The 15,873-nt window shown below is 50.4% G+C and overlaps 1 protein-coding gene across 1 annotated transcript in view; it reads right to left on the minus strand.

Moving 5' to 3' along the window:
• LMO1 (LIM domain only 1) overlaps positions 1-15,873 on the minus strand; it is a 41,630-nt gene that overhangs the window by 14,840 nt on the left and 10,917 nt on the right. The gene's annotated exons all lie outside the window — the stretch shown is intronic.

Raw genomic sequence — 15,873 nt, forward strand, 5'->3', positions numbered from 1 at the left:
ATGGAATCATCTTTTTCCTAAGCAATGGGGAAAGCAAACTTCTGCTCGGGCCCAATGTGATGCCTGCCAAAAGAAGAAAGCTCTAAAGATCCCTTGCAGGGGAAGGATGAGCCTCTGGTCCCCAGTGCCCCCCCCAGAGGAGCCATTTCCTATGAAGGTGTAGGAAGCAGCAGGCATTTTTGCAGCGTGTTTTTGGTGGATCAAACCTCCTTAGAATGGTGTGTCCTAAAGCCTGAACCCGCAAATGACGTTCGAGTGTTTGGAGATGAAGGGGCTGAGGAGTTTCCACACACATCTCATGGGCCCTCATGGTTGAGAGAAGCCAGACCCAGCACAGCCTGGTGTCTGGCAACGGCTTTAGGGGACCCAGCGTAGACCTTGCAGGGGCCTGGGTGATGCACTTAGAGACACTGGAGCAGGTGCAAATGGAATCTGCTCTCCAGAGACACATAATTTTCTGCCGTTCTTCAGTGAAGGGGACTTAGAAACATCAGAAGCTGCGTGTGCTCTTTGGAGTCCGTCATGGGCAATGATGCTTCAGTTAATTGCATAGCTATCCGCAGAACGAGTGTAGGCATTCTCTTCCAGTTCTCTGTTTCCATGAAGTTTCACACATATCTCAAAAGCAATAGGTCGAAAACAGGACTCTGGACCTCCTCCCCAAAACCCGGTCCCTGTACCCGTGTCCCAGGCTTCCCCTCACCACACTAACACCGTTATCCACCCAGATGCTCAGGCCAGAGACTGGGAGCCACCCTCAGACCCTCCATCATCCTCACTCTCTCCCACCGCTGATTCCCACTTCCCATCCTGCCTCTTCTTCCCATTTCCAGAGCCACCACCATCTTTCACACACCATCAGCAGAGCTCCTGACCAGCCTCTCACGTCTACTATCTACATTCCACTCTTCACACAACAGCTATAGAAATCTTTCAAAACAAAGTAGGTCAGGTCACTGCTCAGCTTGAAACCCTTCCATAACTTCCAGTGGGTTGAGAATAACATCCACCCTCTTCAACGAGCCTATGATATCCTCATGTGGTCTGGCTCCTGCCTCCCCCTCCAATACTGTGCGCCAGCCACACTCCTTCCAGATCTCCCTCCTCCCTCAGGGCCTTTGCACATGCTATGTCTCCTTCCCAGAACACCCTTCTCTGCCTCTTCGTGCGGCTGGCTCCTTCCCATCCTTAGGCTTCAGCTTAAATGTCACCTCGTCGGAGAGGCTTTCCTTGACTACCTTATTTCCTTATTTACATGACTCCCTTGTCATTTCCTTCTGAGTTTTTAATCACAACTTGTAATTGTTTTACTTTTTTGTGATTGTACTAAAGACAAATGATTGGCCTCGCTCATAAGAACGAAAGCCCCATGAAGGCCTATTTTTTTAGTCCTGCCTTGTTCACCATTGTGTCTCCAGCACTGAGTCTCATAGCAATCACTTTTTAACCATCGGTTCAGTTAATGAATAAAAAGACTAAGCAGAATCTATCCAGATATTACTAAGAGTCTTCAGGCCAGAGGGGGCTAAATGCAGACAGGCAGGCTACCCAGAGATGGGAGCCTTCCCATCAGGCTTGTTGCTGCCCCATGCCACACACTGCTAGGCACCTATACCTATGTGGCCTAAGACAGCAGATCTGTGGCAGTGCCTAGGTCCTGCCATCCTCAATCTGGAATTTTGAGAGGCCTACCCAGGGCTCCAGCTGCAAAATGACAGCTCTTTTGCAAATATAAACCCTCTACCCTTTAGATTAAGGGGCATCAATCCTCTTCTCCAACCCCTCAGACCTGTGAGGAATGAAGTCCCCCTTTGAATGTCCCCTTGCACACAAATGCTCCATCCCAACCCTCAGAGAGTGGAGGTAGAGCCCCAAAGTTCGGTCATCTGTGAAATCTCATCAGCTCAATCTTTCCCTTTGTGCCTGTGGCCTGGGCACCCTTCTCTGCCTGGCACAGACCTAGCCTCCCCTACTCCCCACCTGAGGGTCCTCTTGGCTATGATATGACCACTCCTACCTCCCAGCCAAGTCTGAGCCTCTTGAGGACAGTGGGAGGAAAAAGCCCCCAAAGGTTACTACAGAAGAACCCTAGGCCCAAGCCTTTCTCTAACTGTAGCCTCTGCCAAGCCCCCTCCCATCCAGGGCTGCTGGAGCAAGCCCCCAGGTCCTTTGACAGAATGCTGCTTGGAGCTGTACAGCTATGGGAAATCAGCAGGGAAGCGTCTGGAAGCTGTGTTCCCCAGACAGCAACTCAGCTGCTCCCTGGGCACCCGCAAAGCCCACGTCACCCATCTAATGAAACAGGGCTCCCAAGGGGCCTGCAATCTCTGCAGAGGAGGAGGAGAGCACGGACTCTCAGACGAGTCTCAATTTCACAGCATCAGGGACGTGAGCACCAACGCGCTGAACCAGAAAACGAGAGTCTGGCAGGAGCTGCAGACACACCGTGAGCGCCAGGGGATCAGAGATTAGGGCCCTTCAAAATCAATTTTGAATTCAAACTTTTAAATGTGTTCTCCAGACATAAGGAAGGGACCCTCCAGGCAAGCTCAGCCTAGCCAGATGCTGGGTTCTGCTTCCTTCTCGAAGCATCCAGAACCTATCTGCTAGCCACTGGGCTGGATGAGGGAAAGGAGGACAAGGGGACTAGGAGGGAGACTCCAGTGCCCCGCACCCAGGAGCCACAGGGACAGGAGCCCCTTCGGCTCTTGCTGACACAGCATGACCTCTGGGGTGCCTGTCTGGGGTCCTTCCTGAAGCTCCCTGGTGAGGCCTTGAGGGCTGCTCCACCCTCCTCTATAGACTTGGATGAGAGAAGCTGAAGGCAAGGTCTTGCAAGGCAAGGCCAGATCCCTATTCACCTCCCAACCTGGTTGAGGAGGCTCACGGGGCACCAGTGGATGAAGCCATTTAGAATAAGAGCTTTGGAGTCAGACGGGCAGGGTTTGTATCTCAGACCAGCCACGGTCTCCCAGAGAGATCTTGGTTCAGGAGTGAATTTCCCTCCCAGAAACCTGGTGGGAGAAAGCTTGCCGTGAGTGTGAGTGTCTTGGAAGGCAGGCCCTATGAAGTCAGAGTGGTCCAAAGTCCCCCCAGTACAAAGGACAAGAAAGTATCCTGTGTGTGAGTCAGCAGGATAGGCTGGCTGCCGGGAGAGCTGGTGTGGCTGCCACAGGCTGCATCATCCAAGGCATGGTGGCTGCAGCCAAAGAGCTGACAATCATACTGTCTGTCACCTGACAGACCGTGTGTGGAGTATTGAGTACAGTTCTGGGCCTGGCATGGTGAGGTGGACAGGGACACACAGGGAATTGGGACTCCTCAGGAAGCTGAGTGGGACCACCTGCTCAGCCAAACCCCAGAAAAGGCCCCAGGGCTAGGAGCGGGAAGGCCGTGGGAAGCTCAGGAGGGCAGACGATGCTCCTGGCAGCCTCAGTTATGGTCCCCACACTCCTGCCTGGGTCCCGGCTCAGCCACATTTGTTCCTCCAAGCATAGGATCAACCCACTACTGATGCCTTCCCCCCATCTCTGTGGGAAAGCGGGTCCGTGACGAGACTCTGACCCCAGCGACCTCACAACCCCCGTTCCCCAGTTCTCCAATTCTCAGACCACTGCTGCTTTAAGCCACACTTCTGGGACACAAACACGAGTGACTGTGAACGACTCTTCAGCTGAGAGGCGGCAGAAAGGGTGGCCGAAGACTTGGGCCTGCGGAGACCTCACAGGGAGCCCCTTTTGGAATGAGGAGCAAAGGGAAAGGGCTGGGGCTACTGGACCACATATGGGAGGGGAGGCAAGCCCCCCCCCCCCCAGCTTGGGAGTGGGCTGTCAGCTCTGCAAGGAAATTACAACATGGGCCTGGGTAATGCTCCTTTTAGTTACAGCATAAACTGCGGCAATAAAGCGTACCTGGGGAATGTTTAGAGAAAGCACTAATGATTTCTTCCCCAGTGGTTAATAAATTCACTTCCAGATCAATTTGTTCGCGATAGAGCCCGGCGAGCGGAACCCGCGCGGCGGGCACAGCCGAGTGTGTCTTTTTCAGTATAAATGATTTATTACGATGATTAGCGGCACATAAACAATTTAAAATACAACGCTAATTAGTTTGGGGAAGAAAGGAGGGGAAAAGCCACCCTGCCTCTCTCCCCATTATGTTCTACTTCCCTAAGTGTGTACTTTTTAATTAAATCCAAATGTCACAATAAATTTAAAGTGTTTTATTACCACTCGGGGTAAGTAAGGCAGTCATGCAAGCCCCCTCTCAGGCATCTACAGGCCAGGCTGAGGGGGAGGATTGGGGGCACCAGCGGGGTCTGTCCACAAACTCTCCTCGAGATGGGAGATCTTTCAGGAGACCCCGGAAGCCCCTCCTGGTTTCTGGCAGCCCCAGGCTGGAAAGCGCTGGGACCGCCCATCTCCCACCTTCCCAGCCAGCCCAAGTGATGTCTCCTCCTTAACATTGGTCCCGACTGGCATGGCCACCTCTCAATGGGCCCACAATACTCCATGCCCTCTCCAAGCTCTCCTCACGTGCTAGGTGTATAGGTGACACTTTTTGTTTCCCTGGCTTCATGCTTGCCACTTCACATCCAACATCTTACCACGTTCTCCAATGCTATGAGTAGCAATTATTGTTTCAGTTTTATGGATGGGAAACTGGGGCTCACGGAGGTAGAGCAACTTATCTAAAGACACACAGCTAAAAAGTGGACTTTTTGCAGAATCCTTATTCCTATAGCACCATTCTACCTCAGAGTCCATACCCAGCCATGTCTGGGCCCTGATTTCCCAGTGCCCAGGACGGGGCCAACGACATGATGGCGGCTCGGACAGGCCCCTCCAGAGTACAGAGCCCTGCCCTACCCAGAGACACATTTGAGGGAGGAGTTCAGGCAAGGGACCTGGACTCATTAGAGTCCAGTACAAGGTCAGGTTCTGCCATTGACCCACAATGTAAACTCAGTCAGGTCCTTTAAGCTCTCTGAGCTTCAGCTTCCCCGTCGGCAAAACTGGAGTGTGGCACCCATCTCACAGGGCTAAGGAACTAAAGCAGCTAAACCCACAGAGTGCTTTGCAATCCTTGACATACTGTGTGAGCAGTAATTGTTAACAAAAGCTCTCAGGGTGAGCAGGGATCCACGAGAACCCCATTTCACAGATCAGAAAACTGAAGCCAGCAGGGGAAATGACTTACCCAAGGTTCCCCCAAACCTTAGGAGCCCAGAAAGGACCAGGCAAGGAAGCCCGGACAACAAAGGATTTCTCTCCTAAACTCTCCTGCACTGCTTATTTGAAATTACAAATATCCCTAAACACAGAGTTCCCACATGACCTGGCACTTCCACTTCTAACTACACACCCAAGAAAAGCAAAAACATTGCCCGCACAAAAACTTGTATGTGAATGTTCATATCAGCATTATTCACAATAGCTATAAAGGAAACACAATCCAAACATCCATCCACTGATGAGAAGAAAAATAAATGTGATACATACATACAGTGGAGTATTAATTGGTCCATAAAGGGAAGTACCGATTCACACTACAGCATGGATGGGCCTTGAAAACATCAGGCTAGGGAAAAAGTCAACCACAAAGACCACATATTGTATGATTCCATTTATATGAAAAGTCCAGAACAGGCAAATCCACAGAGACAGAAAGTAGATTAGTGGTTGCCAAGGAGGGGGGAATGGGGAGTGACTGCTAATGGGTATGGAGTTTCTTTTTAGGGTGATGGAAGTGTTCTTGAATTAGGTAATGGTGAGGGTTGCACAACTGTGAATATACTAAAAACCACTGAATTATACATTTTAAAAAGGTTAATTGTGTGGCATGCAAATTATGTCTCAATAAAGCTGTTATAAAGGAAAACAAAACAAACAACAACAAAAACAAATACCCCTTTGAGAACAGGAGAAACCAGCTGACAAAAGTCAAGTACTAGGGTTAGGGGAGGAGGCCTGGGAGGTCCAGCGGCCAGGCCTCACAGGGAGGTCCGGCCCTGCTCACCCCATCTGCAGTTGGATGCTCCCCAGGGAGGACAGGGCTCCAGTGTGCCCCCTTGCCTCCTCCCAGCCCTCCCCATCCGGAAACCTGACTGTGCCCACTTTTCCAGCCCTGCTTCCCAGGAAATTCAGACACTACTGGATCCACCACTCTTCTCTGACCTGTCTGCTTCCACTATTGCATTCATGTTTTGTCTTTTGTTGGAATTTCTGCATCTTCTGAGGCCTACGCCCGACCCAAAAACTGGGCGTGCCCGTGGGGGGACGGTGCCTCTCTCAGACCTTGAGCCTGTCCTACATTAGGCACCACAAGTTATGGTACCTGCATAACGAACAAGATCACAGTGAGGCCCTCCAGTCCCCCCAGCCCAGATTCAGTTAAGGAGTGCTGCCCTCTCCTGCTGGGACAGGGGTGTGAAGGCTTGGATCCAGGACACAGAGGCTGCCTCTGGGTCAAATGAAAACCACTGGAGGGAGAGAGCGCCCTTCGTGGCTAATCTGAGAGGGTAACTCAAAAAGATAAAGCATAAGAGACTGTTAAAAACTGAGAACAAACTGAGGGTTGATGGGGGGTGGGAGGGAGGGGAGGGTGGGGGATGGGTATTGAGGAGGGCACCTTTTTGGGATGAGCACTGGGTGTTGTATGGAAACCAATTTGACAATAAATTTCATATATTGGAGGAAAAAAAAAAAAGATGAAGCATCCTGGCCAACAGGGGGCACCAGGCCGGCACTGTGACAGGCACACCCAGCCACACCTCCCTCCTGGGTCTGGAGGGATGACCAAGGTTAGGTTGAAGGTTGTTAGGGCACCTCAGGCTTCATCTGAGCGCACAAACCAGCCTCCAAGTCTCCCACATGTGGAAAGAGCCCCCAAGAGGGGACAGGACAGCTCTGGTCACTAGAGAAGGGTACCTGTGCCGTGGGGCAAGAGGACATAGGCCCATTTCCTAGGCACGGGGCTGGTTCCATGAGTCTCCATGGCTTCATCATGGGCTGCTGTCTCAGGAAGCTGCCCCTTAAGGAAACTATCCCCTAGCTTCTCCAAACTTCTCTTCCAAAGCCCTGCAGGTCAGGATGTCTCAGGGGTAAGGGGTGGCAGGCACCCTTCACTTACGCAGCCACCATGTTCTCACTAACGACTCCGCAGGTGGGCACAGTGCTTTCTAGCAGGCAAAACACACAAAAACATCTTCTCCCATCTGAGTTCTCTGCAAAGGACGAGGAGGATGCTGTGGGTCCTAATTTACGTTTCAGGCAACAGGCTTAGAAAGGATGCGTGGTTTTGCACAGGGTCACACAGCGGCAGGTAGAAGAACTAGACATGCCTGAGGTCTCACTGTCAGAGGAAGGCAGAGTAGGGCTGGAATCCAAACTCCACGCTTATAACCTCCCTCCGAAGTCAAAAGAAAGCCACCTCTGCGGTAAGCTGTCACACCCTCACGCAGCTGCTGTTGCTTTTAGAAAATTTGACAGATTTCACATCTGCCTGTGTCTGGGCTGATGCTCTTGGGGTTTTTCTCCTCTTAGGGGAGGGAATCCAGAGCCTTCACCCTGGAAGAGAAGGCAGAGCTCCTAGGAGTATGGGCCCTGGAGAGAAGAGGGTGTGGCTAGAGACAGGATGGAGTGGGTGGGTGGGGGTGGTTTGAGTCACCCCTGGGCAGCCAGGCAGAAGCGGCGCCACCCACAGATGCCCCTGAGAGTCAGCTCACTGCACAGGCAAGACCTTGTTTCATTTGTACCACATGGAGGTGCCCTGAGACACGAATTCTGTTCTTCTCAGGGCCTACCTTAGCTATATATAATTGGGGAGTAGACTATATTAGACGCAGACAAGGTAGAAATACTTAGCTCTGTCCCAGAATCAGCTTTTATGGAAGCCAGTCTGAGAGAGAAAACTGGCCCAGAGCTAGGAGGCCAAGAAACTCTTTACAGACAGATCACATGAGGCAGAGGGGTTAGGAAATGGCCCATGGGTGGCTGGGCAGGTCTGGACTAGCTGCTTTTCCCCATCCTGGTATGCTCCTGCTTGCCTCAGGCCCACGGGCTTCAGGTCATTCCTTTGGAACCTGGAAAGTCAGGATCTTGGTCCAGTCATGAGGAAGCAATTGAAGAGCAAGGGTAGGGTCAAAGGAAGCCTCAGGCCAAAGACAGGCAGACAAGCAAGGGCCTCTGGGACAGAGGTAGGTTAGGACAGGTTTGGAGCCAGGTCCTCTAGTCTGCCTTCCTTCGGGCTCAACTCCAGAAGTTCAGGCCCGGCTACTGGCAACCAAGAGGCTCTAGCCAGGATCTTCATCACTGGGAGACCTCAGATGAGCCATCACATTCCAAGGCCACACTTCCAGTCATGCCCTCTACCCTTTTTTTCCTGGACTTCAACTGCCTCTTCTCTTAACCATCCAGACCCCCATTTGCACCCCATCACCTCACATGTGCAGACTGCAGACTCGGAAGGAAATGGAGGAAATGGGAGGAAATGGGAGGAAATGGGAGGAAATGGGAGGAAATGGGAGGAAACAGAGGGAGGGAGGGAGGGAGGGAGGGAGGAAGCAAGGAAGGAAGGAAGGAGCAGGGAGCAGTCTGATGCTGGAGGGGTGGGGAGCAGATACTCTGGGAAGCTCAAAAGGAAAAATGCTTCCCCCTCACATTATGCATTATCTTTTCTGCCCCTCTGATTTATTTTCCCCAGAGTAGCTGTGGTTTAATAATATATTTGGTCTTTGTCTCCGGTTCTTGGCGCAGAGCTTCTAAAGCCCTTGATTTTCCTGAGTGATAGGAACATCTTCTGTTATTCCTGAGGAGCCCCTTCTGAGCCCACCTGCGTTTATGCTATTGAGGTGACTTAAGGTGAGGACCTCAGCCAGCCTCAGGATGGGGCTGGTCACCAGAAAGACCCAGCAATTAGAGGGCTGGGACTTTCAGCCCTGTGTACTGACAGACCTCCAGGAAAGACAGGGAGGGGGCTGGAGATTAAGCTTCAAAAAAACTCTTGAACAAAACTTGATGAGCTCTAGGTTGATGAATGCATCCGTGTGCCAGAAGGGTGATGTACCCCAGTTCCCCAGGGACAGAAGCTTCTGTGCTCAGGACCCCTCTCCCCAGACCTCACCTTATGTACCTCTTCATCTGTAGCTTTTATAGTAAACTGGTCAGTATAAGAAAGTGTTTCTCTGAGTTCTGTGAGCCATCCTGGAAAATTCTCTAACCTGAGGAGGGGATCATGGGAACTCTGATTTAGAGCAGGACTGCCAGAAGTATAGATGACATCCTGGATTTGTGATTGGCCTCTGAAGTGGGGAAAGTCTTGTGAGACTGAGCCCTTAATCTGTGGGAGCTGATGCCAGAGAATGTCAGAACTGAGTTAAATTGTAGGACACCTAGTCGGTGTCCATTGAGAACTGGAGAACTGCTGGGTGGTGTTGGAAAACATACCAGAGCAGTACAAATAATCTTAATAAAGTGTAACTCTATCCTCTCTCTAGAACACAGCAATCCTTGTGATCTTCTCTGCTCCTCTCCAACCTCTTTCACCTGTTTGTTCGTTCATTCATTCGTTCATTCATTCACTCACTATTCACTTAATAAGTATTTGCTAAGCATCTGCTACTAGGAACTAGCCCCTAACACATATTTTGATAATAATTATACTAACATTAATGATTTTTCATCAAGAAAGTAGTTCTTAATGAGCTCTATTAAGTCAATTTGATTCCTTCATCAATTTTCTATTCACTAGCGTTAAACCAAGATTTGCCCCCCTTTCCTGTTTTTATTTCACTAGAATTCTTTTTTGGGTTTTTTTTCCTAGCACTTAAAAAATTATTTTTTCAACAACATTACTGGAATTATTTTTATTGGGATTATTTTTAAGTTTGAAGTGACTATTTGGTTCATGATCAGTTTTTGGCTCATATTAAATCTTATGAACTAGAGCTTTTGACATGGTTGAGATTTCTTTTGTGATAATTACTTCTACCAAAAAATGTTTCCTGAGCCAACTTTGGCAGATCTAAATTTTGTCAGGAAGATTTGATTCCTCCATCAAATCTTAGTCAATACCATATTTTGCCAGGTGCGATCTTAACTGCTGCCAGTTTTGCTTTGTGTTAATTATTTCAACCAATTTTGATTTTTTTTTCCGGGATATTTTTTAATTGTTACATTTTCAATAATATTACTAAGATGTTATTCTCACATGTAAGGCATATTTTGGCACTGATCTGATAAAAAATTCTGAGGATCAAACAGCAGTGTGAAAACATCCAGGGGACAAAAAGACAGGTGACACTCTGTACTTGGGCTGACTACCAGGTTAGAACCCTGTACCTGCGGGAGACCTGTCCACTGTCTTTTGCTCCTCCAGAGCCCTAGCTCCTGCCAAGACACCTCACAGATGGAAAACAGCTTCTGGCTTGAGTAAGAACCGTTGATTGCTAGAGACAGCCTCTAACTGACAAGCAAAGAGATGGGGTATAGCCCCGGCATCCCATCGTGGGCTGGAGGCAGCCTCTGCTGGGCCTCAGACTTTTCTACTCAGAAAGTATCTTAGAGACATTCAGCTGAGAGAGGGAATAGATGCTTCTTGGTGCCTTAGTTTCCCTGCCATAAAAGGAGGTAACTAACCAGGATCCCTTCAGGCCTGAGGCTGTGACTTGTGTTCACTGGCCTCCAGGCTCTGGGCTTGCTTCAGGGGTCCCCTCTGCCTCTTAGTTGTGGATCTGCCCGGGAACAGCTGGAAACCAGACCATCCACCTGGATTCAAATGTGGCAAGACCAAGTATGGAGGGCCGGAGGCCAGAGATGTCCTCGCCTGGAATCTCTACTTCTCTGACCCCAGGACACCAAAGAAAAAGCAACCTTGTCAGGATGGTTTCTTGCTCCTGGCCTTGGCCTCAAAACATTCGTTCCCCACAGTTATGTCTCCATACACAGTACCACTAGGCATCAAGCCGCCAGCAGCCCCTGTGATGTAAATAGTGAAGCACAGACCCAGAGGGTGGAAGGGGCCAGTCCGTGGACATACTGTGAGTTGGGGACAGAGCCAGGCTATGGGTGCAGGAGTCCTGGCTCGGCCCTGTGCTCCAGCTCATAGGAGAGCCTCCTCTAGTCCTGCTCCCATGTGAAGAACTCTTCAAGTGGTCTCCACCCAGGCTGCCCCAAAGATGCTGGCCCCCCCTGGCCTGGCAACAGCCAGGGGGAGGTTGAGGCCCTCAGTCCAACAGCCTCAGAAAGACTGGCTCAGGAGGAACCACCCTCACCTCCTCCCAGAGTCACCACTGAATGAGAAGAGAGGCCCTTAGGTAATGAACAGCTGCTCTGTAGGCTCCTAGTGTCCTCAGCAAACTTACCATCTGTCAAACAAGGAATCCAGAGGTTTCCATCCCTAGCCCTGGTCCCTGTGTGTGCTTACAATCAGTACTACTGCCTCTTACCACTCGGGTCAGGGAGGCCTAGGAGTGTCTTTACCACTACCTCCCCAAGCTTATGGCAGGCAGAGGCCTGGTTCTCATCGCAAGTCTGCCACATACCAACTTGCTGGGCTATCCTAGGCAAGTGTCTTTCCCTCTCTGAGCACAACCTCCTCCTCTGCAAAATGGGTCTAGTGTTTGATCTTCCAGACTCCCAAGGGAGCCGTGAAGATTAAGTGAAAGGCTTTGAGACATCTGTGGCTTTCCCTGGTGTGAGGCAGAGGCAATGGGCCTCCTGGGGATGGAGCTGATATTTCATTCTCTCTGGGGGCGGCTAAACTGTTGGACACCTGAGGCCTGAGATGCTGTGCCAGAGGCTCACCTCTCACAGTAGGCTGATTTCTAACATGGTCCCAATGATCCCATTTTCTATTATTCATGCCCTTGTGTAATCCTCCCACTTCCTTGAGTATGAGCTGGACCTAGGGACTTGCTCCCAAGGAAGAAAATGCAGCCAAAGTGATGGAATGTCACATCTGTGATTAGACGTGTCACATCTTATAAAAGACTGTGAGCTACTGCTTGCTAGCAGACACTCTCTCTTGACGGCTTTAAGGAAACAAGCTGCCATGTTGGAGAGGCCCACGTGGCATGGAAACGAGAGCTGTCTCTGATCCACAGTCAGTTAGGAATGAGCCCCCCCAGTCCAACAGCCCATGAGGAACTGAATCCTGCCAACAACCAAATAAGTGAATGGGAAAGCGCAATCCCCAGATGAATCCCGACATGAGACCACAGCCCCAGCCAACACCGTAATTATCGTCTGTAAAAAAGACCCTGAGCAGAGGACCCCGCTAAGCTGCACCTGGGCCCCTGACCCATGGAAACCATGAGATTAAAAAATGGGTGTTAAGATGGTAAATTGTGAAATAATGTGTTACGCAGCAATAGGTAGCTAATACACTACCTCACTGGCGTACCACACAGGGCAGGAACCTCTCCTCAGGCCAGAGAGAGGGGACCCTGAAGATCCATCTCAGCCCTATAATCCACGTTGCTGTGAGTTTCCCTATGGAGTCCAGTCCTTGCTGTGGAGTACTCAGGGGAACCCAGAGGACAGAGCCCCCTTGCTTTCTGTTGGGCCGACCAGGAAAGCAGGCGGAGCTGACCCACCTCACCACGCCATAGCCCTAGGTCCTTTCCAAACAGCAATTCTCCTGGGTCTCTGAACCCCACGCATGTCTGGAGCAGAGTCAGTATTTCAAAGCACAACCACTTCCACTTTCTCCCCTGTTCCTCACTAAAACCTAAGGAAGGTTAGGGAACCGTACCAATCATCTACAAGACCATCAGGAGCCTGGCCAACTGAAGCCTCGATGGACCTAGCAGACGGTCTTAATCATACCTGTTTGACTAGTAGGAATTACGATTACCATTTGTCATTCAGAATCACTACACGGCAGAGGCAGGATCTGAACCCGGTCTGTGTGACTCAAAGCCCACGTGAGCTCCCCTTGTTTTACAAAAGGGAAAGCTGAGAAACAGGGCACTCCAGCATCCGGATGGCACCCGCAGGCAGTCCCCCGCATAGTCCTTCCCAGACACCAGGGATCAGGAATTGGACCTTGTAAAGATTCAGGGAAGGGAGAGACAGGACAAAGCACGTGCTTGGGCCCGAGCGGCGGCCACTTACATGGGAAGACTGGGTCTCCGTCCCCTCTCTGTCAAGTCATCACACCAACGGGTGAGGCTGAGTTATTAAACCTCCCTTCTGGGGTGCCACACAGGTTTTCTCCACTGAGACTCAGAGCGGAGGGGTGGCTGCTCCCGCCACACAATATTAAAATGTCAGGAGTTTAAGGCCTGCGCTGGTTGAGTCATAAGTTATCAGCACCCAGTGAGGGCCGACAGAATGCCTCCCTTAAATTATTAAGCAGAAAGCGTCAGACTGTAATATTTTGCTAAACCGAAGTACAGACACAGACAAAGATGTCATTTCAATATTTGAAACCAGCAAGTTTAATTTAAAATAAGAGCAAACCAATAAGCTCAGAACATAGTGGCGTGTGAGAGGAAAATTATACTGTGAGAGGAAAAAAAGTGGAAGGACTTAAGAAATTTATAAAAGTAATCTCCAAGTGGAAATTAGAAATCAAGGCCTAGAAACAGAATAACACAAAAGAAATATTACTGTCCACTTTCTAAATCAATATAACACTGCTCCACGCCGGAATTACCATGGTAACTCAAGTAAAAAGAATCAAGCAATTCTTATTATTTCAAAATAAAATCACAGCCTGAAGCCTGGGTTTTATTACAACCACTGATAGATCGCTGGCTTGTATTTATCTGAAATATTGCTTTTCAATCAGCTGGTTTATGAATGTACACAGGCCTCTCACCAGCCCACTTACCGCCCCGTTTTGAGGTGAGGGGCTAACCAATGAATTGATTCCTGACTGACTGCATCTGCATACACGCCCAGGCTGGAGTCAGCCCTGGTAACCACGGAGCTTCTCACCCCTTCCAACCATCCAGGGGCACTGCAGGGCAGAGTGGAAAAGCCAGAGAAGGCAGCGGGGGGCTGACCTCATTGTGGTTCCCCTCCAGGCCTGCTGCCTCCAATGGCAGCCCCGAAAAACCACGCAGACAGCCAGCTTCCCTCACCTTGTCCCCAGGCATCCTGGCTGGCTGGAACACCAGCTGGCTCCACCTCTTCTCCCGTGAACCCTCCCTGGGTGTCCTTCTCCCCCAGCTCCAAGTCTGTCAGTTGGAACAGGGAGGCAGCCGAGCGCAGAGAAGGACGGCACACTCTGTAGTCAGATGGCCTGAACTCAGGCACTTGCAGGTGGGGGACCTGCGACCAGCTAGCTACACAGCCTCTTTGGATGGCGGTTTTCTCATCTGTGAAATGAGGATAATACGAGCAGCTCTTTCTAGGGTGGTTCTAGGGTATTATGTGAGATCTTACATGGGAGATGCTTTGGTGGACTGAGTACAGAAATGACCCCAATTCTCTACTCCTCCTGCTGGTATGTATGCACACCCTTTGTAATGTGAGTCTCTACCTCTTTCCTTTAAGGGCAGAATCTGACCACCCCCACCCAGTCCCTGAACTTGGGCTGACCTTGTGATTTATTTTGGCCGACAGAATGTGGCAAAAGCGAAACCTGTCAGAACCAAACCTCGGCCTCAAGAAACCTTGTAGACTTCCACTCTACCTCCTGACCTGTCTCTGCCATGAAAACAGGCTGGAAGGGCTTGCTGGATGATGAGGGACTTGTATCCCTGGTGTCCAGTGGATCGGCCATCTGCCAGGCATGAGAGAGTTCAGTTGAGACCCGAGAAACTGCTCAGCCAAGCCCAGCCCAAATCACTGACCTACAGATTCAAGAGCCAAATGGATACTTGTTGTTTTGAACCTCTGAGTTGGGGGTGGTTGGTTACGCAGCAATGACTTACTAACACACACACAGTGCACAATGCCTCACTTTTAAGTAAGGGTTCAGTAAAACAATAGCAAGTGTGTTTCTATGACTCCTAAAGACTGAGAAGCTGCAGCCAAAGAGATCAGACTGTAAGCTCTGCACAAAGCAATGTTGCTCCAGAGGCATGAGGCTTCCTGGCTTATCAAGTGTGTACGTGGACGTTATCATTCCCATTCTAGAGACGTGAAAACTGAAGCCCAGTAAATTGTCTGAAGTCACATAGCAGTCAGCTGGGACCTAGTACACAGGTCTCCTGAATCAGGCTGTACTCGAAGACAGCAGGCCACTCAAGACAGTTCAGTCGGGAAGAGGCAGGAGTTAGGAGCCAGTGACCCACTCTGACCTGGCAGGCCTGCACTCTGACGCATCTGCCCCTGCAACCTAGACCGGCCTGCTCACTCCTGTCACATCACCTGCCTTTACTTTGCCTCAAGTTGTGTCAGCCACTGTGGACTCCTGCCTTAGACAAAACACAAAATGAACACACTCCAACAAGAGACCAGCTTGTTGCTAGGTAGGGTGGATGCGACTCTGAGCATGGCTTGGAATGGTCTGTAAGAGGCTCTGACCACCTGTAGGCTCCTGCAGGGTCATCTACAGGGGAAAGGGCATGCCAGGCGAGGGGAACAACATGAACAAGAACACAGTGGTAAATGCCGGAGTCCGCCTGCAACACAAAACCAGAGCGAATACGTTAGCCCCGCACTGGACAGCTAGCATGGCAGAGGGTCTCAGGCATCATGTCAGGATAGCAGAGGCTGGGTTCCTGGTTGTAGCAAGAACCAGGAGAAGGATGCTAGGTGGGATGGGAGGATGGCAGTGGCAGAAAAGAAACAGGTGGGTCCAGAGCCCCAGATGAATGCAATCCAGGGGTGTGCTGATAAATACTTAACAATTGGCTCTCTGAGAAAAAGCCCTTATTTGTATGGTTTGCCGATTTCCACGGTATTAATACTCCCACCA

The sequence above is a fragment of the Panthera tigris genome, chromosome D1 (genome assembly GCF_018350195.1).
Source record: "Panthera tigris isolate Pti1 chromosome D1, P.tigris_Pti1_mat1.1, whole genome shotgun sequence".
Taxonomy (NCBI): domain Eukaryota; kingdom Metazoa; phylum Chordata; class Mammalia; order Carnivora; family Felidae; genus Panthera; species Panthera tigris.